At 34.5% G+C, this 26,084-nt stretch overlaps 1 long non-coding RNA gene across 4 annotated transcripts in view; it reads right to left on the reverse strand.

Moving 5' to 3' along the window:
* LOC136042826 (uncharacterized) overlaps window positions 1–26,084 on the reverse strand; it is an 82,203-nt gene that overhangs the window by 28,580 nt on the left and 27,539 nt on the right. For all 4 annotated transcript variants that reach the window (XR_010621452.1, XR_010621450.1, XR_010621453.1 and 1 more), the window contains one exon: window positions 16,688–16,801. This is a non-coding gene — a long non-coding RNA (uncharacterized LOC136042826). The remainder of the gene's footprint in view (window positions 1–16,687; window positions 16,802–26,084) is intronic.

The raw sequence follows: 26,084 nt of genomic DNA on the forward strand, positions 1-26,084 counted from the left end.
ACTCCAATTTGTTTACTGTTTTTGTTATATTGGATCTTCCTACTTAACTTTAATAGCTTTATTGTAAAATTAAACATAAAAAACAAGTTTTTTAACTGCAAGTAAGGAGCGAAATTAAAACTTAAAACGAACAGAAATTATTCCGTTTATGAAAGGGGTTGTCACCTCCTCAACGCCTCGCTCTTTACGCTAAAGTTTGACTCATAACTCTACATTTTAGAAAAAATAAAAAACTTTTTTCATTCTATATATTTCATTTTATCATTTTATATTTGAAATTTTTCTATATATTTCAAATTTTTCATTTTATATATTTGTTTATTTAATGTCACATGTTAACTAAAACCTTAACAAAACAATATCCCCCTTCAAATCCTGTGGCATGATATGCAGGAGGAACAATAAAAAAACACAAAAAAGATTGGATTCATTTAAAATTTCATAAAGACGTAAAAGTGGTAAAACAGGAGAATATGGATTATTATGGAGAAGATAGACAATATAATGACATATATGAGGGGAGAGGGGGGGATTTAGGGGACCAATCTCCCTCCCTTTAATGACGTCCCGAGAGAGATACGAATTTAATAGCTGTACAGTCTGTTTATAAGTGACCTATCTGAAACCAAAATTCAGTTGCGTAAGTTTGCCAAAATCCAGAAGAATCTACTTGAGCTAATTTTCCCTAATTAAGTGAAAATGACAGTGAAAAATGAAAAATGAGCCATATAGTACCATAATGGCAAAAATATACTAAAGAAAACTATGTCATGTTTCTCTGGATGCTTTATCTAGACGGGTTTATCTTAATTTCGACATAATTTTTTAAGAAACTAAATGGTACTTCTCTGTTACGGCGCATATCTATATAGAAGCTAAGTAAAGTCCGTTTCTCTGACTAATCCTAATAAAATAGCTCAAAATATGATGCAAATATAATACTTTAGAAACAAATTGGAGCTATATATTTGCAAATTCGGGGGGATGGGGGGTAAAGTATAGCGGGTGAGCATCCAAAATATATTAGGTATAATTATTTTACATATTACACAGTGAGAATTGTTTTCTAACTTCACACTGTCAAAAAATTATACCCCAACCACCTCTTGTGCAAATATATAGCCCAAATTATATATTTCCCATCTATTCTGTTACTTGTCAAAAAACTAATGAAGAAACCGGTAATGAAAAAAAGGTTTTTTTTAAACTGAAAGTAAGGAGCAGCATTAAAACTCGAAACGAACCGAAATTATTCCACATACGAGGGAGTTGCCCCCCCCCCTGCTCAGTACCATTTCTTTTCACATTAAAATTTTATCTCTTTTAGAAAAGCTGAATATTCTAATAAAACTGCCCTTGTCTTTCAAGAATCAATCTTGAAACAAGAGCTAAGAGCTCATATGGCACTTGCCACGAGGTCAGAAGAGCCAAGAGCTCATATGGTATGAGCTCTAGCAAAATTCTAAGAATTAATAGATTGCTTTAAAAGGAAAATCAGAAGCTTAATGCCGATCGGGATTTAAAATAAGAGCTCTGAACCACGAGGTCCTTCAAAATATCAAAATTCCTTAAGATTGGATCACCCACTCGTAAGCAAAAAATACCTTATTTTTTCTAATTTTTCCACTTCCTTCAGCCCCCAGATGGTCGAATCTAGAGTAACGATTATCAAGTCAATCTATACAGCTCCCTGACACACCTACCAATTTTCATCGTCCAACCGCACCACCTAACTCTCTCAAAGAGAACGGATCCAGTCCGGTTACGTCAATCATGTATCTACGACATTTATAAGCGTTTTCCAAGAATTCCAGTTTCCCTCTCCAACTCCCCCTAATGTCATTAAGTCTGGTCAGGATTTGAAATAAGAGCTCTGAGACATAAATTCCTTCTAAATATCAAATTTCATTAAAATCCGGTCACCCGTTCCCAAGTTAAAAATACCTCAATTTTTCTAATTTTTCCAAATTAACAACCCCCAGCTCTCCCAAAAAAAAATGGATCCGTACCAATTATGTCAATATCGTATCTACAACTTGCTTATTCTTCCCATTAAGTTTTATTCCGATCACCTCACTCTAAGCGTTTTCTGAGATTTCCGGTTTCCAAGATTTCTGTTTCCCCCTCCAACCCTCTATGTCCCCTGATCTGATTCGAATTGAACATGGAGCATCTGAGACATAATATTCTTCTGTATATCAAGTTTCATTAAGATCTGATTACCCATTCGTAAGATACCTCGATTTTCACGTTTTCTAAGAATTCCGGCTTCCCCTTCCGACTCCCTTCAATGGTGCTGGATTTGGTCGGGATTTAAAATGAGAGTTTTAAAGCACAAGATCCTTCTAGATATCAAATTTCATTAAGATCTGGTCAACCGTTCGTAAGATACAAATACCTCATTTCTTCTAATTCTTCCAATTTACTCCCACCCCCAACTCCACCAAAGAGAGCGGGTCCGGTCCGGTTATGTCAGTCACCTATCTTGGACTTGTGCTTATTCTTTCCACCAAATTTCATTCTGATCTCTCCGCTTTAAGCGTTTTCGAAGATCCCCCCCCCCCTTAATGACACTGGATCCGGTCGGGATTTAAAATAAGAGATCCAAGTTTCGAAGTACTTCTAAAAATTAAATTTCATTAAGATACGTTCACTCTTTCGTAAGTTAAAAATACCTAATTTTTTATAATTACCCCTCCTCCTCCCCCCCAACTCCCCCAAACAGAGCAGATCCGTTCCGAATATGTCAATCCCAAATCTAGGACTTGTGCTTATTTTTCCCACCAAGTTTCATCCCGATGGATAATTTGTTATCCACCGGATAACAAACGACTATTTCTAATTTAATCTGGTCCAGTCCCTGATACGCCTACCAAATTTCATCGTCCTAGCTTACCTGGAAGTGCCTAAAGTAGCAAAACCGGGACAGACCGACATACAGAATTTGCGATTGCTATATGTCACTTGGTTAATACCAAATGCCATAAAAATTCGGACAAACGTTCAAATTTTAGCATAAAGATAAAGGCATTGAAGAGGAAGGAACCCCTTTTAAACGGAATTATATACGTTCATCTCGAATGTTAATGTTGCTTTACTTTCAGTTGAAAAAATTATTTAAATTAATTTCTCATTGTTTTTAAAATAATGCCGGTAAATCTGGCTTAAAACTCCACGGGAAAAAAACGTAAAGTTTGCTTTTGTTTGGTCCTGGATGGTATATTTTTCTACGTTTTTTTTTTTTCGAAATGACAACATCCTTAGGGTGCATTTCATGTTTGCCAAAATTACAGAAAAAAACTTTTTTTTTCCAACTTAGCCCTCCTGAAACCAACAACATAGCTTAGAAAATGTAATTCAACCGTTTTATCTGAAGCAATAAAAGTTGACTCAAAAGAAATGATTTTTAATCATTGTCAAATTCTTATGATTTTTTATAACTATCTTTCTGTCTCATTCATTTGAAATTATGGAAATTTTAATGCCCAGGTCCCAAATACACCAGGTCCCTATTCTCATTGGAAGGAACAGAAGCTAATCCAAATAGGGGTTGGTAAAACAGTGGTTGAGTTAAAAAAGGCAGTATTACCAGGGATTAAGTTGCATGGGGGTTGAGTCAAAATATGTTTGAATTGTTCATTAAAAAGGACAGATTTAAATGAGGGCTGAATTGCACAGAAATTGGGTAAAATGAGAGTTCGTTTTTAGGGGTTGAATTCAAAGTGAGTTGTTCCACGAAGGATAAGGTGGCTCAATTATATGGAGGTTACACTCTAATTATTTTCTTATTTTTCCCTTAATTTTTCACGCAAGTAATTCAAAAGTAAATTAGATCAGCGTATAATATTATATCAATATTATGTAGGAGGCAAGATAATATTTCGGCAGAATCAATTTTCAAAATTCACACTCGTGTTTACCCTTCTATAAAACAGTGTACCGCCATAGGGTGTACTCAAAGCTTTATTCTAAATATAAATAAAACAAACTACTTTGTACAGCACTCAATTCCCTTCCACACCATTTCCCCTTGAGACAATGGAATCTAACTATCTAAGAAAGATGGAAGGGGATATACATGTATTTCTCTCCTTTACAGTCTGTTAAATATTTTGGCTTTTTAAGAAAAATGAATTACTTAAATACAAAATGTAGAGTTCAGACTTGTTGCAATTAAAGACAGGAATGTGTATCTATGATATAATCAAATCTTAGCTGCGTCCAGGCGCGGGGGGGGGGGGTTCTGGTTTTGACACCCCTGAAAACATAAAATAATTTTGTAAAATTTGTAATTAAATCCATGTAAACCAATGATCAAAGTATTAAATCCATACAAACAAATAATTCGAAAAGCCGTGGTTGACTGTGCTCAATTTTTTAGTTACTTAGAATTAATGCAGTGGTATCCTTGAAGATACAGTTTCAAATAGAAATATTAAGCCCTTTAGAAAATCCAAAAATAGTATTTACTCGAATAGTTTGTTATATAAAACTAAAAGAATGGCCCGTCAAACTAAAAATATCAACTAGTACACTAATCGTAACCGGAATCCAAATGTATAAAAACAATAACAACGTTTCATCAAAGAACTGGCTACATTCTATATTCATTCAAATTATGTAAAGCCAAATAATTCAAGGTTGTACATCAAAAGTTATAAGGCTGCTGAGATCTACCTAGTTTTTCGAAAAAAAAAATAAATAAATAAAAAGAAAGGAGGCTATACTGATTTCAAACACATCATTAGACTAAAAGGCATATTTTTGTATCCGAAGTCATAGCTATTGGGCTTTTCGACTATAATGAACAAAACGACTATCTAAAAATTTTAATCGGGATATTAGGGGAAATGGGTGCGGGGCAGGGGGCCTAGTTGCCCTACAATTCTTTCGGTCACTTAAAAACGAAACTTGAACTTCTAATTTCCGTTCAAATGAGCCATCTCATGATGTTCCAAGACCAATTGATCGATACGATTACTTGTGGGAAAAACAAAAATAAAATAAGAACAAAAGGAGACAAATAAACAAGCATCCATGACCTTTCTTCTGGCAAAAAAAAAATACAAAATTCCGCATTTTTGCAGATATGAGCTTGAAACCTGAATAATATGGTTTTCTGATACGCCGAATCTTATGATGTGATTTTTATTGAGATTTTATTCCCTTTTTTCAAAAATCTGGCAAATCTTAGCAGGCTCATAGCCTTTGATAGGTAAAATAAAACTTAAATGAAATTTATATTTTTTCCTTCCTCTCTTTTCTTTAATCATATACCTCCTGAAATTTCTGCGTCGCCTTGAAACAAATTGTTGTCACAATTTCTTCTAATTTAAAATGGGATATCCATATAAACAATGCGTACTTGTATCTTATAGCCACTACGCCCAAGCTCTGAAGTTAGGTTAATGCTAATGAAAGAATTCTTACTTCATAATACGCAAAACAATTGTAGGTAATACATTTTGCATGCAGATCCACTACAGTTTAACCCCCCGCCCCTTCCCATATTTTCTCTCAAAAGAAGTTCCACTATTTGCATTTGAACTAGGAAATAGGGGGAGGCTATTAGTTTTGGTGTAACAGGTACACGCACTTGCAACTCAGAGAATCAATCACATTTTAGAAGTTTTCTTATTTAAGAAAAACGTTAGCAGAGGGTGGATTATCACTAAATATAGATATTACATGTAATTATAGCTTGAATTGAAAGTAAAAGCGTTTAAGGGCTTACACAGACAGATTGTAGACGAGGGGGAAGTAGCGATAGAATCAGGAATGATCTTTAACCTTTTATCGTTGAATTAAACTAAGTTTTTTCATTTTTATGCCTAATGGCGGAAAGCCCAAAATATCCATTAGAATAAAATATAAAATTGCCAGTGAAATAGTTGGTGCGAATTTGCCCTTTGTTTTCAGTCAGAAAAATAATGCACATATTAAAAGAATTTTGTTTTATTGAAAGAAATTTAAATGAGAAAACTAGGACTAAATTTTTGCGTTCACAGGATGTGTCTGCGCAGTCATAGGTAATCGATTAGTTGAGGCATAGTACTGTAACTTATAGGTCTTGTTTTTAAACATTTAAAATTTTTTATTGCAAAACCGAAACTTTTTAATAAATGCAAATATCATCTAGATAAGGTCTATCATTTTTTAAATAACTATCAAAAGCCTGGCTGAGCCTAACTCGTATTTTAGGGTCAAAACAGAAAATAGAAAAGTTTAAAAAGGTTAAAACCATAATAATGGTTTAAATATTCACTTTTTTTAATTAGCAAAAAAAAAGTAACAGTTAAATAAAAAATTAAAAAACATGAATACACATGTTCGGGACATAGCATGTCATGAAAATTAAAACAGATTAGACTGGCAAATTCAAAAAGGGCCAAATAAAGCTCAAATAGGAGGTTATTTATGGCAAAAAAACTTCGAATATTAATAACCCCCAAAAATAGGTAAATAGGTATTAATAACTTCTTAAAATTAATTAGAATCAGAATTTTCTAAAATCATAGCTATTATAAAAAAGAATGAAAAATGGCAAATTAGAATCACAGTAGATTTGAAGGGGTTCAAACCTGAAAATTTCCTTTAAATATTCCTCAAAAGGATCCCCCTTTAAAGATATCTCGATGGTATTTATATATTCCCTTTAATTCCCTCTCTTTTCCTTTATCATATACCTCCTGAAATTTCTGGGTCCTCAATGAGATTACTCGTTGTCACGGTTTCTTCTATTTAAAATGGGATATCCATATAAACAGTAGTATCTTAAAGCACCTATCCCTTTGCTTAAACTCCTGAAAAAAATTTGTGTCCCTATCACTATTAGGAATAGATACTTCCCCGACTTGACCATCTGGGAGGAGGGGGGAGTGGAAGGACGGTTAATTTGGAAAAATTAGAAAAAATGAGGTATTTCTAACTTATGAACAGGTTATTGGATCTTAATGAAATTTGATATTTAGAAGGATCTTGTGTCTAAGAACTCTTACTTTAAATCCTGATCGGATCTAGTGACAGTGGGGGGAGTTGGAGGGGAAAATGCCTCTTGGCTCTTGTTATCCTGGAGAAACTGCTTTTCGAAAAATTGTATTTTTCAGTTTTGGTGTCTTTTGGCTCACTCATAATTGAAGTAACAATTTTTTTATAACCCAGTTGTAATCCTAAAACTGCGAGTAATAAAGGATTTTTTTTTTTTTTTTTTTAATTTTTTTTTTACAGTTTTTGTTATATGGGATTTTTTCCAACTTAGGTTAATAGCTTTATCGTCAGTTGATTCAATTTACAGGTAAACAGGTTCAAACAAGAGACGCATTGCAAGAATACCTGGAAAATATCGCACATTAGTGGAGGGGGTTGGGGATAAAGCATTGCGGGCCTGCATACAAAATTGTTTTAGCAGCAATTATTCTACATATTATGAAGAAAATATTGTTTCAATTGGTTTTGACCTAATTTCACTTCTTGGGTGCCGTAGCCATAAGACTTATAATTTTCACAATATTTTTCTTTATAGCCTCCCGGCCAATTTAAGGTCGGCCTTAAATTGGTCGGCCCTGGATGGTAGGCCCAAAAGGATGATCTTTGGTAACCTGTCATCTTTCAATTCCTAGGAAAATTACCTAATAAATTTTCCTCCGTCTTTTGCAGTGTCCAAATCTCGGTTTTGATTACTCATACCAACACATATATAAATAAATACGGTACTTACCAGTTATATAATAGACACTCGGGAAGTGAAGTTGGATTAATGCTAATGAAACAAAACTTGATGAATATATATTAGTTTAGAAACAAATTTGGGCTATATATTTGCACATTAGAAGGGGGGGAAGCAAAGCATATATTAAATGTGTAAATAAAAAAATGAACAAAGAAAAAACCGATTTAATTCCTATAAAGCAGTGAACAAAAATAAAATATATAGACTATACTTTAACTAAAAAAATGAAAATACTCCGAATATTTCGGCCCCACGTCCGGGAGCCTTTCTCAACGGAAAAAATAAAAAAAAGATTACAAACCGACAATTTAAGACTTTTTTAAGACATCATAAAAAAAAATACCACGAGAAATAAAACACCACACACAAAAATATATAAACAATAAAATAAATAAGAACAACTCACATTATAAAACAAAACTCCTGCACTGACGGTAATAACTTTAGAATAAAACTATAGCAACTGTATATAATGAAACTTTCCTCTGCCACATTTGGTGTATAAATAGGAATCTATTAAAAATGAAATTTATAAATACTTGCAACAAAACAAACGCAGGTCACCCAACCCCAAATTCAATCAAAATCTTACACGTTGAATTTTTCATTTGCTATTTTAACTGAAGTCTGTTGACATCTTACAGCATTGACCTTGCTTTGACTTTCGTTCGCAAGGTTATTACTTTTTTAATAAAAAATATATTTTTTATTTTTTTAGTTAAGGTATAGTTTATATATTTTATTTTTGTTCACTGCTTTATAGAAATTAAACCCGTTTTTTTTTTTTACTCAATTTTTCGTAAATGGAAAACCAGTGTGGTCCAAGAAATTATTCATTAAATGTGAAAACTAACCATTGTTGTATTTAATATATGCTATGTTTACACCAACCCCAGCCCATAATGCGCAAATGTATGGCCCGAACTTTTGATAAAAAAAATGAAATAAAATAAAAAAATATGATGTAAATATAATACTTTATTACGAAAATTATAAATTACGACCTAGAATTATGTACCCAGAACGCCGAAATGTTAAGAATCGCGTTAAAAGGGGGTCTTCCTTCTGCCTTTGCTGCCGCCTAACCGGTTATTATCCCATCTGATCTTTTCCATCCAAATGATCGACAGTATAAAGAAGTTACTTGACAAGTTTCTTGTGTCGAAATTTTATAATGTCTATTATATAGTTTTTTGTTTATAAGTTTCATTTCTTTCAATGAAAACACCGAAAGTATGCAACTGTCAAAATCTAAGGGAAGGGCAACAATTTAGGGGACAAATCCTCCTCCCACAAATGAGGTCCCAAGAGAAATGCGAATTTAATAGTTGTATAGTCTTTTGTTTATAAGTAGCCAATCTGAAACCAAAAATTCAGAGGTCAAAATCCAGGGATAGGGGGGGGGGGTATGAAGGTGTAGCTAATTTTCCCTATTCAAGTGAAAATGACAGTGAAAAATTAGCCATAGAGAGCCATAACGGAAAAAAATATACTAAAGAAAGCTATGCCATGTTTCTCTGGATGCTTAAATTATGCAGGCTTATCTTAATTTTGACATGATTTTTAAAGAAACTAAATGGTGCAATTCTGCTATATCGCCTTCCTAAATAGAAGCTAAGTAGAGCCCGTTTCTCTGACTAATCCTAATAAAATATCACAAACTATGATAAAACTATATTACTTTAGAAACAAATCTAAGGTATATATTTGCACATTCGGGGGATAGGGGTAAAGTATAGCGGGTGTACATCCAAAATAAGTTAGGTATAATTATCCTGCATATTACGCAGTGAGAATTATTTTTATAACTTGACACTGTGAAAAAATTCTTCCCCACCCCCCTAATGTGCAAATATATAGCCCAAATTATATATTTCCCATCTATTCTGTCACCTGTCTTAGTTTGTCTAATGCTAAGAAGAAAAAACTAACGAAGAAACCGGTTCTACTTACCTTCTATATACACAGTCACTATAACAGAAAAGCACCCACTAAATTTCAGCTGAGGGACAAACTGGGGTACGGGATGAGCAGTTCCTCCCCCCCCCCCTGCCTCATATCAAATTAACGCTTGAGTAAATTTTGCATAAATATCTATTATTGTTACATATATATATGATACATAGCTCACATCAATGATTAACTGCTAGAGGAAGAAATACAATATATACAAGTTGCCTCACATTTATCTCTAATGAATTCCTTTTCAAACAAACCCAATACAGCAAAGTAATTATTAACGCGTCTATAATATAGACCGTGTAGTTTTCCAAAGGTGTGTAACAGAACTGAAACGATATTCTTACAAAAAGAATAAGATAGGGTCTCTGCCAATTCGTCCATTTTTAACCAAAAATCCAACTAACAAAGAGACACCTTGTTACATAATGAGGAACGCGTTGTTCCTGCTAGGGGTAACAAATTTCTTGAGAGGTAAAGAATGCAAAAACTGATGAAATAAAGAAAACATTTAGTTACTGCATTACCGTGAATGTCCAAAATCTGGCTCATTTCGACATTCAACAGTGAATGTCCGAAATAACTTTTTTTCTCCTTGGATTTAGTCAGAGTTACAGTCAACTTTTTCAGTTTTATGCAAGGTCTCATGGTGACAGGTCAGGTTAGATTTTCACCCATTTCTGAGATTTATTAACTTAATTTAACCTAACGCGAACTGATATAGCTTTTTTACCATCAAAGCATGCATAAGACTGAAAAAGCTGATTCGCCACTCTAATTGAATCCAAGGAGAGAAAAAGGAATTTCGGACATACACCGGTGAATGTCAATATTAATCAGATTTTGGACATTCACAGTCACAACTATCCTACAATGACTATCCTCTCTTTTTGAAAAGGAAGATCGAAGTTCGAGTGCTTCTTTACAGACAAAATAAGGAGTGTTAGTTGTGAATCCTTTTTGAATCACTACTTTTTATGGATTCTTTACATATACTAAAACTGGCTGCAGCACCAAGATGCCTAACACCAACACAGCTAAGCATGCTCCTCTTCCGTTCCAACATATCTAAAGCCTCCCTCTTTACACACACCCAACAATTTCTAATTTTCCTTAAATCCTTCCTTAACTCCCCTGCCTAACCTGAGGACGATTTGCTTCCCGTTTGGCCCCGGATGATTGGCTGAAAAGGAGAATTTTTTAATGCCAATTTTTCCTATAGCTTATTGTTTGAAACACGGTTAGTCTGATGGGCTAGCCCATCATGATGGGCTACAATTCTTTTAATACAAAAAATTATGAAGGGTACGTAAAATCATCTTTTTTTTGCTTAGATCTGTTTTAGAGGTATTTCACTCACTTAAGGAGGTATTTATCTTTAAATGAACTCCACCGGTTGTGGCCAGGGATGCAACTCCCTCCCCCCCCCCTTCTCAAATAACTCTGAACAATTATTAAAGTATGAAAATGAGAAATAAGGTTCTTCGGCTTTTAGGGATTTCTAGTTTCCCTCCTTCTCGGACCTTGGCCATCCAAAATAAATACGAAAAAATAAATCAGGCATAAAGGTGATGACCCCAGTCTGTCGATTTTACTAGTAGAATAGCTTTTTCTAATCATTGCAGTCCTTTTCCGGATTTTCAATATATCAAAAAAACAAGAAGAAAAGTAACAATAAAAAGGAGTTCCAACTATGTCAATCCCTCGCAGGACCCCTTCCTAGGCAACTTGGGAACAACCTGCTCTTCCTTTGGTTCTTTGGATGGATGGAATGAAAGCATAGTCTTTGGATAGATGTTTAAATGGTAGGGTGACAAACTTTTGAAGCTATGAGAAGAATTCAAATATTATAGAATGATAGTAAACCATCAAACTGGGATCCTATGGGGGTCAAGCGCCAGGAATTCTACCTCCAACACCCCCGACATCATCCATCCCTTAATATGTGCATAATTCTACAGGGGATAGACTGTACCGTCCATATTAAAATTCAAGAACAAGATACGTGCACGTACATGAATATTTAAAAAAAACAAGATTTTTAAACTGAAAGTACGGAGTAGCATAAAACAATAAAACGAACATAAGCTATTCTGTATATGAATAGGATTGCCGCATCCTCAATACCATGCTCATTGCAAAAAAAATTGAATTTTGGCTCCATTATTTAAGAGAGACTCTTGTTTTATTAGAATAATGAACTTTTCTAAGTTCTAAAAAAGAATTAAGGGTAAAGACCGCTTTGAGAAAGGGGCAGCCCTTCTCATATACATGATAATTTCTGTTTGTTTAAGTTTTTATATTGCTCCTTGATTTCAGTTGAAAAGACTTGCTATTTTTTTGAATTTCTGATCGTTTTTTTTTTAGTAATGCCAAAAAATGCATCTCCCTCTCCATGGAAAATTCCTTTTACCCACGAAAATTCCTCGATAAAGAGTCCTCCCACGAAGCCTCCATCCCCCCCCCTGACCGAAAAATATATGTACACTTCCCAATCACCAACACTAAGTGTATACACAGGGCAAAATTCATAGCTTTCACCCTCCCAAGGGGAATTGGGGGTTAAGTCATGCTCGGACATATTTATTAGATATTTTGACTATGCTGAACGAACGGTTTGTCTCAAAATTTTGATCGGACGACCTTAGAGAAAAAGAGGGCATGAGCGGGGGTTAGCTGCCAACCATTATTTTCAGTCACTTAAAAAGAACAATAGGACTTTTTATTTTCGATCAAATTAGCCCTCTTCCGATCTTCTTGGATAACTGGTTTGATATGATTATCCCTGGGGAAAACAAACAAAAAGAAGAAACAAACAACACGCATCTGGGATCTTTTATTTGCCAAAAAATGTAAAATTCAAATTTTTAGTATATTTGAAACGATATTTAGTATATTGAAACTTCTACAAAAGGGTTCTCTGACCTCTCAATTTCTGATCAAACGAGCATCCTCCGAAGTTTCCATGACCATAAGGCAGAGGTGGGGATGAGGAAGGAGCAGTTTCCCTCTTATACAGAATAAGTTCCGTTCATATTGATAATGGAGCTGTTTACTTTCATAGTAACAGGGTAGACAAGAAATATTCCCAGAAACTAAGAGGGATTAAATATAAATTTCACGTTTTTGATGTGTTTTTTTAGTTTTGTTCCCCTCCCCCGAAGAAAACAGACCCCCGAACAAAAGTCCTGAATATGGTCCTGGGAATTACACATCAATTTCTACCTCCACCCTCCTCTTGTTTCTTTCTTAGAACTAATTCTGTATTATTCGAAGGGTCCATGAGAGTTTTGATGCGTTGGTATTAAAATGCACCCTTTGAGGCATTTCCATCCCTTCCAAACAAGTCAAAATATTTTTTAGTTTATACAAATTTCACTGTGCAAGGTAGGTCTCCTGTTGTTTTACAATTCCAAACATTTGCGTTTGAGGGCTTTAAGACTCTCCAATGGGGTTCTATGATTGTTTTGTAGCTAGGTAGAAAGGGAGATGCCTCAGAGGGTGTATTTTAATATCAAACATCCAAACTCTTAATGAACCTTCGGATAAATACATAATTAGCTCTAAGGGAGAGGCGGTGAGAGAGTGAAGGTATATATTGATATAAAATCCACAGGGCTGTATCCAAGACTTTTGTTTGGGGGGGGGGGTAGTTTTGGTGGGGGGGGGGGTCAGTGAAACTGATATTTAATCTCTCTTGATTTCTGGGAATATTTCTGGTTTACGCTATTATTATGAGAGTAAAGAGAGACATTACACTCCATAATGAGCAAAACTCATTCCGTATAGGAGGGGGACTACCCCTTAGTCATCCCCACTTCTGCCTCATGGTTTTAGAAACTTTGGAGGATGCTCATTTTACCAGTAATTGAGATCTCTAGTCCGTTCAAATAAATCAAAAGTGACTGGATACAAACCAACCGCAGGTAAACGCAGGTAAATTTACAGGTAAACCGGTTTTAACAAGGGTGACGCTAACAGAGTATAAACCGTATCTAAAATATCGTGACAACGAGCTGTAAGTCAGTAAGCTCAATAGTAACCGAAACATTAAAAAACAACAGAAGTTTGATACCAACAGATATATTCAAAGAATCGACTTCTGCTGATTCCAAATATATCAGTTTAATCAGGTTCTTGATGCATCGATCCCTCCATTCTATCTGTTTTTCACGATTTCCGGTCTCCCCAAAACACAACAAAATAACACACTTAGAAAAGTAAAATAATACACTTTGAAACACAGTGACATAAAATTTAAACACATCGACACTTTGAAAACAGATTTGGTATGGCTGGCTTTGGCCCATATCTTAAAAGCCATCCTCCTATATTGTGAAGCCAATTTTACCGGCACTCGAAATCGTTATTTTGATATAGACTGGGCTATTAGTCTGGCAAATACCGAATATCTATAAGATCCGTGAGAATAGTGTATTCAAATTTGTACTATATAATTCTTGAACTGGCAACAGGTTAAGAACTGGTTTCAAGTTAAAATATATATATAATTCTTGAACTGGCAACAGGTTAAGAACTGGTTTCAAGTTAAAACATGTTATTTTGGTAGAGAAACAGATAGTAGAAGTATAAAAGCCGCCTACCCCCTAGGAGAAGTCAGTGGCCTACTTCTTGGGTTGCACACGTGCAGGGATGTATAACTGTCCAGTTCCAGTAAACTTAGTACTTACCCTTAAAAAAATCCTTTCGCGTAAGGTAAAGAACGTCCTTATTGTACACAAATTATCCAGTGAACCTGATCTGATCAGATGAAGTTATAAACTGAGAATCAAATCAAATCAACCCTTTTTTGAACATAACAATGGTGAGTCACGGGACAAGCTGCCGACAAATTCATTAATTAAGGTTCGCGGAAATGGAATTCCCTACGGACAATAAAGACATGTTTTGCAGTTTGCCAGAAAATTGCAAAAGATCGTAAACGTCAAGTTGGACAGAGCTCAAATCAACAGAAATCAGGAGATTATATCGAATGGAGGTAAATATGAGAAAAAAACCTGAATATCTCTAAAAACATGAGAAAACCTCTAAAAATTTGAGAACATGAGACAAATATTTTTCGCATGAGATATCTTCCGAAAACATGAGATCTCATGGGAAAACATGAGAAGTGGAAGCCCTGAGCAGACGTATGTTGATGTTTGCCTCTTTTGTATGAATCAACAAAATTTTCGAGAGGGTTCTGACCGGGTAGAAGTCCCCGCCTCTCCCCAGAATACGTCCATTTTAGCAATTAGCATTCGCAGATGACATCCTATTTATTAGCAGATTCAAATATACACTCAGGTTCCGCATATTATTCAGGTGATCCGTTTACAATTGCACAAATCCTTCTTAAGATTGTGGTTCTCTGTGGAACACTCCACAGCTGAAATCAAATTATATCCCTCTACCAAATTAGATTTTCAAAATTAAATGTTTTGTAAGAGCACATGTTGCTAATTTAATAAAACTGTTGACAAAAAAAAATTGAAAGGAAAGTCTTTTCAAACAGTTCGTCGTAACGAACTGTAAGTAAGAGGCTATACGGTTCAATAGTAACCGAACGTTAAAAAAAAACATAATTTTGATATGAGTGAGTATGTCAAAAGTTTCAACTATGCGAATTACAAATATATAAGATTCATTCAGATTAGTGTTACTCATGAAAAGTTATGAGGCAGAGAAAACTTGCTTGATTTTCAAAAAAGGGGGAAAACATCCCCTAAAATTCAAAGAATGATAATGAAAATCGGGATTTTTATTTGGGGGAGGGGTTGAGAAGAGGGGAATATGTTGGGGGATATGTTTGGAGAACTTTCCGTCGAGAAATTTGTCATGGAAAAGAAAATTTCCATGAAGGGAGCTTTCTAGCATCATTTAAAAAAAACACACAATGAAAAAATAAATATGAATAAGTTTTTTCAACTGGAAGTAAGGAGCAGCATTAAAGCTTAAAACGAACAGAAATTATTATGCATATGAGGGGTTCACCTCCTCCTAATACTTCGCTCTTTACGCTAAAGTATTTCTAGTAATTTTAACTATTTATTCTACGGCTTTTGAGATAAAGGGGTCATTCTTAATGAATTGGGACAAAATTTAAACTTTAGTGTAAAGAGCGAGGTACTGACGAGAGGGTGAACCCCCTCATATATGTAATAAAAACATGAGAATACAAAAGTTCGTTACGTAAGCTAATTTATAAGTTACGTATATCTTTTACTAATAAAAACATTCGCAAAAAATTAAAAGTTCTAATTTCCTTTTTAAGTTAAAAAATCGGAGGGCAACTGGGCTTCCTCCCCCACTCCTTTTTTTCTCAAAATTTGATTTGATCATTCGATCAAAACAATGAGAAAGCCATTTAGCCAAAAAAAAAATATTAAAAAAATGCAAATTTGGTTTTAATTATTCCTCTGCGGAGAGCCAAAATCAAAACATGCATTGATTCAAAACGTTCAGAAATTAAATAAAAAAACAGGTTTTTTTTACTGAAAGCAAGGAGCGACATTAAAACTTAAAACGAATAGAAATTACTTCGTATATGAAAGGGTCTGCTTCCTCATCAACTTCCTGTTCTTTACGCTAAAGTTTTTTACTGTTTTAAAAAGTAGAATTGAGAGAAAGAGCCAAACTTAAGCGTTTAGCGTTGTTGAAAAAACTTAAGTTGAAAAACTTTAACACTTTAACTTTAACACAGTTGAAAACACTAAGGTGAAAAAACTTATTTTTTATTTAATATAGTAAAAACACAGTCAATTTTCCGTTCCATTAAAAGTAAAGATTATATAAGCTAATTTTATTGAAATATAAACATTTTCTATTACCTAAAAATATATTTTTGTTTCATAGAAGTGCGTGGTTAATGCTCATTCACCAAGATGTTTACCAGGAGAAAATGACCTAAAAATTCAACTAAATTAAACGTTCAGAAAAGGCTACAAGACCCAAAAACCAACTTTTCCATGCAGAATCTCTTAAAATACAAAGACATACCTTGCTTGTTCGCATCTGTTGTTTTTATAACAAAGGCAAATCAAGAGTACCTTCCGCTGGTCGTTCCATAACCTACGGATACTTCAGGTTACCCGTTGCCGCTACCTTTGGGTCCTGAAATAATAAAAGAGGTAATTTTGATGGTTAGTCTTTAAGATAGTAAAGCTAAATTTATTTTACTACATACTAAAATGATTGGAGAATGAATTTTCCTTTGGGTTGTGTTTTCCACGGTAAACAACAAAATATTTCTCATCGTTGCAATGTTCTAGGGAAATATTCCAAATTACAGCAGAATAAATTCTATTTGAAAAAATTTTATGTCAAATTTTGTATGCCATTAAAGTTATCATTTTAAATCATATCGTTTCAGGGTTGCGAAAGCAGCGAAATGCAATAAGAGTAATCAATCTGTTTGATGTAAATGCACAAACATTGCTACGATCAAAAACGAATGTTACTTGTAGACGTTCCTAGACGTTTTGATATGCATACAAGTCCTTACTGTGCTTTAGTATGTCTGGCAATAAACCTAACAACACACAAAAATGCTGATATTAAATTAGAAACTAAGAATAAAAATGTGACCAAGCTATAAAATGTCCAAGATGTGCTGATTCCCATGTGTCTACAAAAGACACACCCTGCCAAAACCTCTGAAAACTAGAGGAAGACCCTTGGGTGGACTTGAATGCCTAGTTAAACAATCCTTACCCCTCACTCCTGTATTGTACCACTTGTACCGCTGATAATTTTTTGGCTCTTCTCTAACAATAATTTGCAACTGTGTGCTCCTCTCTCAGCAGTCTGATCAAAAATATTGAAAGTCAAGGATACAATTGGATTCTAATGGGCAACTTCAACTGTGATTTATGCAATGAATCACGTCCCGAAAGCCATGAACCCCAAAGAACTGGGCAATCTGCGACCAACTTCTCTAACTCCATTATTATCAAAAGTTCATGAAACTTTTTTTTAACAAATGGCAACTACAAGGTCTCAGCGAAATAACAGACACCCGACAATACGGCTTCCAACAGGGGTGTAGTACAAGCCACTACCTTGTAAAAAAATTTTGAAACAATGGTGAACGCAGATGTCAGGAAGGCTTTTGATACCTCTAGTCATGAGGAGATATTAAAATGCAAGGAAGGTTTTCACCCTTTTTTAATCAAGATAGTTGAAAGTTTCCTATCTGAACGAAAACAGAAGACCAAATACAAAAACAATCCGCCAAATACAACGACCCTAACATGTGGTATACCTCAGGGAACTAAGCTAGGTCCTACCCTATTCTTGTTACTTTGCAACATGATGGCTACATGGCACAAAGATTGCACAAAGTCCGCTACAGAAGCAGAACGAAATCCTAGACCTACAGGAAATGATAACAAGACTGGAGCGAGATTTTTCAGCAAAAAAACTCACCATAAATAGAACAAATCAGAAATAATGAGGATTTCATTTTTAAAGCATAGAATACCAGATTTACCTGATACTAGTAGTTCAGAAAACTTGTTTTCTATGTTTCCCCTTGTCAGTTCTGGAGTCAATGTTCCTCAGCATTCTTCCAGTTGTATGCTTATTGCTTGTTTTTTTGTTATTAGCTTTTGTGCTTACCTTGCACCGCCAGTAATGCTTTGCTTGCTGTTTATGTGTGTCATTTTTTTATTGCAGGTGAATGCACCATACATCTGAAGCCAGGCGCTGTGCCAACTTTACATCCAGTGAAATGCGAACCATTTGCCCTTCATGACAAGCTGGAAAGTGAGTTAGAACAGCTGGAAAAAAACAGGGAATTATAGAAAAGGCCACAACTCCAATGGGGTGGGTAAACTCAATTGTCACTGTTGAAAAACAAAACGGTTCTCTGTGTTTGTGTTTAGATCCAAGGATCTAAATAACGCTATACAACGACCCTATTACCCCATGCCAACTTTTGAAGATGCAGCTGCACAGCTCCATGGTCACAGCAGATTCACCAAACTAGATACAAAGTCTGGATATTGGATGCTCAAACTATCAGATGACAACTTTCAATACACCATTTGGAAGGTATTGATACATGAGGATGCCATTTGGCATTGTCTGTGCTCAGTACATCTTCCAACAGAAAATGGAGAAAATATTCAGCAATCTAGAGGGACTAGGTGTGATTGTGGATGACATATTAGTATCTGGTAAGGATGACAAGCATGATAGGAACCTTATATACGTGCTGGAGAGGGCCAGAAAGGAAGGAGTAAAATTCAACCCTGAAAAATGTATATTCAGTGCTCCAACTATCCCTTATTTTTGCTACATCATCACAGCTGAATGTATAAAACCTGATTCAAGGAAATTTCAAGCTATAAAGGACATGCTGTATCCAACAAGCAAGGAAGAGCTCATGATGTTCTTAGGATTGGTCAATTTTCTATCCTATTATGCTCCAAATCTCTCCGCCTTAAACCACTCATTCAGAGTTAGGAAAGCAGGCTACATTCCAGTGGACAGATGTTCACAAATCAGAGATGGAAAAGATCAAGGTTTCTAAATGTCATAACCTAGAAGCATTTGATGCTCAAAGCAAAGAAGTGGAATTAAAAATTTGTAATTAAATCCATGTAAACCAATGATCAAAGTATTAAATCCATACAAACAAATAATTCGAAAAGCCGTGGTTGACTGTGCTCAATTTTTTAGTTACTTAGAATTAATGCAGTGGTATCCTTGAAGATACAGTTTCAAATAGAAATATTAAGCCCTTTAGAAAATCCAAAAATAGAAGTTACTCGAATAGTTTGTTATATAAAACTAAAGAATGGCTCGTCAAAATAAAAATATCAACTAGTACACTAATCGTAACCGGAATCCAAATGTATAAAAATAATAACAACGTTTCATCAAAGAACTGGCTATATTCTATATTCATCCAAATTATGTAAAGCCAAATAATTCAAGGTTGTACATCAAAAGTTATAAGGTTGCTGAGATCTACCTAGTTTTTCGCCAAAAAAAAAAACAAATAAAAAGAAAGGAGGCTATACTGATTTCAAACACATCATTAGACTAAAAGGCATATTTTTGTATCCAAAGTCATAGCTATTGGGCTTTTCGACTATAATGAACAAAACGACAATCTAAAAATTTTAATCGGGATATTTGGGGAAATGGGTGCGGGGCAGGGGGCCTAGTTGCCCTACAATTCTTTCGGTAACTTAAAAACGAAACTTGAACTTTTAATTTCCGTTCAAATAACCCATCTCATGATGTTCCAAGACCAATTGGTGGATACGATTACAAAATAAAATAAACAAAATAAAATAAGAACAAAAGGAAACAAATAAACACGCATCCATGACCTTTCTTCTGACAAAAAAAAAATATGAGCTTGAAACCTGAATAACTTGTACAAAAAACTTGTACAAAAGAGTCTTTAAAAGCGAGGGGTTTGGGGGGCGGCAACCCCCCAACTGCCTCTCCTAATTCCTGTACGTTTTAAGGTTCGACTTCGGGACGCAGCCTCTTTAACTCTTTAAGAAAACGAAGTTTTTTTCATATTATTTCTGTACGTTTTTCTACAATCCATGGTGGATGTAATTTAATAATTCATGTACTCCTCGTACAGGAATTAGGAGAGGAAGTTGGGCGGCTGCCGCCCCCCAACCCCCCCGCTTTTAAATCATTGTATAAAATAGAAAAAAAATTGATAGAATGACCGAAATGTTTCTTTTCCTCATAAGAAGCTAATATTCTGTTATCTCTCAAATGATAAGCAGTCCAGGTGTTATCAAAATTATACACTTTTATTTTGATCTTGTGAAAAAAAAAAACACCCGATAAGAGACTTGAACCCTTGACTTCAGGATTTTAAGTCCCACGCTCTACCGACTGAGCTAAATGCCAGCTTGTTTATAAATATAACTTTTAAATAATTTTTAAGAATTTCAAAAATTAACATGGGCTCTTATGGGAAAATGGGTTTTTCTAAGCTAGAAAATCGGGGGGTTAAGATTTTCCGACGAAACTTTCATGGGCACTTACTCGGAGAATTCCGCGTCGAATGAGTCTTCGTACACCCAGATCCGATGTCGGCTGTGACCTGTAGGCGTCCAGGAAAAAAAAGAAAATGAACATTAAGTGGCTATGCGTGGTTTCTGGAAAACCGGGAAGGAGTTATCGGATCGAGCTGAAATTTCGCGGATAAGCTCCTGGGCCCTAGGGGACCTTAACTTGTGAATTTCAGCCCGTACAACGTTAAAGGGGGGCTGGGGTTGACGGGTCGAAACTTTCGGCCAGATTTTCCCCATGAAGGAAAAATCGGAGGGGAATGAAATTTGGCAGGTTTCTTAGTTGGAGCTCGGGCTAAGAAATGCATCCCTCCCCATCCCTCTGCGACCACTGGAACCGAAGATCGCTTAACATTGTCGTGGTTCGCCTCTTTAAAAAGGCAAGAGTGTGCCTCCTTGAAAAAGAAACGTTAGCAGAGGGTGGATTATCTGTAAAAATAGATATTGCAAGTAATTACAGCCTGAATTGAAAGTAAAAGCGTTTAAGGGCTTACACAGACAGATTGTAGACGAGGGGGAAATAGCGATAGAATCAGGAATGATCTTTAACCTTTTATCCTTGAATTAAACTAATTTTTTTCATTTTTATGCCTCATGGAGGAAATCCCAAAATACCCATTAGAATAAAATATAAAATTGCCAGTGAAATAGTTGGTGCGAATTTGCCCTTTGTTTTCAGTCAGAAAAATAATGCACATATTAAAAGAATTTTGTTTTATTGAAAGAAATTTAAAGGAGAAAACTAGGACTGACTTTTTGCGTTCACAGGATGTGTCTGCGCAGTCATAGGTAATCGATTAGTTGAAGCATAGTACTGTAACTTATAGGTCTCGTTTTTAAACATTCAAAAATTTTCATTTCAAAACAGAAACTTTTTAATAAATGCAAATATCATCTAGATAAGGTCTATCATTTTTTGAATAACTATCAAAAGCCTAGCTGAGCCTAACTCGTATTTTGGGGTCAAAACAGAAAATAGTAAAGTTTAAAAAGGTTAAAACCATAATAATGGTTTAAACATACACTTTTTTTTTATTTTAGCAAAAAAAAGTAACAGTTAAATAAAAAAATTTAAAAAAAAATGTATACACATGTACAGGACATAGCATGTCATGAAAATTACAACAGATTAGACTGGCAAATTCAAAAAGGACCAAATAAAGCTCAAATAGGAGGTTATTTATGGCAAAAAAAAACTTCGAATATTAATAACCCCAAAAATAGGCATTAATAACTTCTTAAAATTAATTAGAATCAGAATTTTCTAAAATCATAGCTATTAAAAAAAAAAGAATGAAAAAGGGCAAATTAGAATCGCAGAAGATTTGAAGGGGTCCAAACCTGAAAATCTCCTTTAAATATTCCTCAAAAGAATCCCCCTTTAAAGATCTCTGGATGGTGGCCTCCCCCTGGGGGAGTTGGGCTTTATCTTTCGAATCAAATGGATCACAAGTTATTTAGCACAAGATTCATCATTCTATTTCCCTGCCTGTCCCCACTGGAGTATCCCAGGGTACTCTCCGAGGTCTTCTTCCTTTTCCAGTTATAATCAACAGTATCGATAAAGAATTTCCCGATGTATAGAAATTGTTTGATGATTTCACGGCAGATAAAACCTAAAGAAATTTTATGATGCCTTGGAATAAGACACGATAGTAAACCCTTCAAAATCCATGATAATGCCAATACATTTCCTTTAATTCCCTCTCTTTTCCTTAATCATATACCTCCTAAAATTTCTGAGTCTTCAATGAGATTACTCGTTGTCACGGTTTATTCTAATTTAAAATGGGATATCCATATAAACAATAGTATCCTAAAGCATCCATCCCTTTGCTTAAGCTCCTGAACAAAATGTATATCCCTATCACTATTAGAAATAGATACTTCCCCGACTTGACCATCTGGGAGGGGGGGGGGTAGTAGAAGGACGGATAATTTGGAAAAATTAGAAAAAAATGAGGTATTTTTAACTTATGAACGGGTTATCGGATCTTAATGAAATTTCATATTTAGAAGGATCTTGTGTCTAAGAACTCTTACTTTAAATCCCGATCGGATCTAGTGACAGTGGGGGGAGTTGGAGGGGAAAATACCTCTTGGCTCTTGTTATCCTGGAGAAACTGCTTTTCGAAGAATTGTATTTTTCAGGGTTGGTCTCTTTTGTCTCACTCATAATTGAAGCAACAATTTTTTTATAACCAAGTTGTAATACTAAAACTGCGGGAATTTTTTTTTTGAATTTATTTTTTACTGTTTTTGTTATATGGGATTTTTTCCAACTTAGGTTAATAGCTTTATCGTCAGTTGATTCAATTTACAGGTAAACAGGTTCAAACAAGAGACGCATTGCAAGAATACCTGGAAAATATCGCACATTAGTGGAGGGGGTTGGGGATAAAGCATTGCGGCCTGCATACAAAATTGTTTCAGCAGCAATTATTCTGCATATTATGAAGTAAATATTGTTTAAATTGGTTTTGACCTAATTTCACTTCTTGGGTGTCGTAGCCATAAGACTTATAATTTTCACAATATTTTTCTGTATAGCCTCCCGACCAATTTAAGGACGACTAGCTACTTGGTCGGCCCTGGATGGTAGGCTCAAAAGGACGATCTTTGGTAACCTGTCATCTTTCAATTCCTAGGAAAACTACCTAATAAATTTTCCGCCGTCTTTTGCAGTGTTCAAATCTCGGTTTTGATTACTCATACCAACACATATATAAATAAATACGGTACTTATCAGTTATATAATAGACACTCGAGAAGTGAAGTTCGATTAATGCTAATGAAACAAAACTTGATGAATATATAATAGTTTAGAAACAAATTTGGGCTATATATCTGCACATTCGAAGGGGGGGGGTAAAGTAAAGCATATATTGAATGTATAAATGAAAAATTGAGCAAAAAAAACCGGTTTAATTTCTATAAAGCAGTGAACAAAAATAAAATATATAAACTACACTTTAACTAAAAAAATAAAAATATTCCGAATATTTCGGCCCCATGTCCGGGAGCCTTTCTCAACGGGGAAAAAAAATTAAAAAGATTACAAACCGAAAATTTAAGACTTTTTTAAGACATCATAAAAAAAATACCACGACAAATAAAACACCACGCAAAAAAATATATAAACAATAAAATAAATAAGAACAACTCACATTATAAAACAAAACTCCTGCACTGACGGTAATAACCTTAGAACTATAGCAACTGTATATAATGAAACTTTCCTCTGCCACATTCGGTGTATAAATAGGAATCTATTAAAAATGAAAATTATAAATACTTGCAACAAAACAAAACCCAAATTCAATCAAAATCTTACAGGTTAATGAAACAAAGTTATGAATTATAAATTGAATGGATTTTTTCATTTGCTAGTTTAGCTGAAGTCTGTTGACATCTTACAGCATTGACCTTGCTTTGACTTTCGTTCGCAAGGTTATTACTTTTTTAATAAAAAAAGATATTTTTTATTTTTTTATTTAAGGTAAAGTTTATATATTTTATTTTTGTTCACTGCTTTATAGAAATTAAACCCATTTTTTTTACTCAATTTTTCGTAAATGGAAAACCAGTGTGGTCTAAGAAATTAGTTATTAAATGTGAAAACTAACCATTGTTGTATTTAATATATGCTATGTTTACACCAACCCCAGCCCCTAATGCGCAAATGTATGGCCCAAACTTTTGATAAAACAAATGAAATAAAATAAAAAATATGATGTAAATATAATACTTTATTAGGAAAATTGTAAAATTACGACCTAGAATTATGTACCAAGAACGCCAAAATGTCGTTATGAATCGCGTTAAAAGGAGGTCTTCCTTTTGCCTTTCCTGCCGACTAACCGGTTATTATCCCATCTGATCTTTTCCATCCAAATGATCGACAGTATAAAGAAGTTACTTGACAAGTTTCTTGTGTCGAAATTTTATAATGTCTATTATATAACCAATAAGTACCATAAATACTTACCATAATATATATAAATCGTACGAAAAACTAAGAACGATATTATTTCAAACTTTCCGACTTTTTTGGAAATCCTTGTCTTATATGTATAAAGTCATCATCGCTCTTGTCTATATGCCTCATGCGATGGGTGTTCCAAAATTTTAATTTCTTGTTCTGGAGGAATATTATATATTTAAGCCTGCTTTTGGAACAGATGTATTTTTTCAGTCTGGTTTCCCCTTTCCCTCTCATAAATAAAAAAGAATTATTTTGTATAACCAAGTATTCATCCTAAAATTGCGCGAATGACTCATATTTTTTTTACTGTTTTTTATATTGGATTTTCCAACTTAACTTTAATAGCTTTATCGTAAAACTAAAATCAGTTCTTGGATAGCCTGGTCAAACCTGTTTTATTTTCTTTCAAAGACCTGCCTTCTCAATTATCATTGCATTGTTAAAACAATTGGTGTTGAAATATGGACGTTTTTCTACTAAAAACTAATAAATGAAAAACGAAAAGGGATTGTGACATCACGAACTGGAGATGTTTGTCATTTTAAGGCCCAAAGGAACGATTTGGTCCCGAAGTGGGTCAAAATACTATTAAGCAAGAACTTTGACTTTCCCATTTCAAGGTGGCACAGTCAATTCTAAAGAATCTTACAAAGAAAAAAACAAATTGAACGTTTTTCTTCTTTTTTTAAAGAGACGTTTCGTATTCTGAAGTTTCACAGGAGGGACGATAAAAAAAAAAAACACAGAAAAGATAGGATCCATTCGAAATTTAATAAGGACGATTAGAGTGGTAAAAATTTAAGGAGAAGATGGAATATCACGGAGAAAATTGACAATATAATGACATATATGAGGGGGAGGATTTGCAATTGAGAAGATAAAATATCTGGAAAGAGCATAAAAAGACATTAGGTATGGTCCACCATGCCACTATGTAAATAAAGAATCGGTTCTTAAATTTACCAAAGCGTAATCATTCTAAATATAGAAGGGGTGTATTTCATTTCTTTCAATGAAAACACCGAAAGTATGCAACTGTCAAAATCTAAGGGAAGGGCAACAATTTAGGGAACAAATCCTCCTCCCACAAATGAGGTCCCAAGAGAAATGCGAATTTAATAGTTGTATAGTCTTTTGTTTATAAGTAGCCAATCTGAAACCAAAATTCAGAGGCGTATGTTCGTCAAAATCCAGGGATAGGGGGAGGGGGGTGAAGGTGTACCTAATTTTCCCTATTCAAGTGAAAATGACAGTGAAAAATTAGTCATAGAGTGCAATAACGGAAAAAATATACTAATGAAAGCTGTGCCATGTTTCTCTGGATGCTTGAATTATGCAGGCTTATCTTAATTTTGACATG

Source organism: Artemia franciscana, unplaced genomic scaffold (genome assembly GCF_032884065.1).
Source record: "Artemia franciscana unplaced genomic scaffold, ASM3288406v1 Scaffold_209, whole genome shotgun sequence".
NCBI classification, from domain to species: Eukaryota; Metazoa; Arthropoda; class Branchiopoda; order Anostraca; family Artemiidae; genus Artemia; species Artemia franciscana.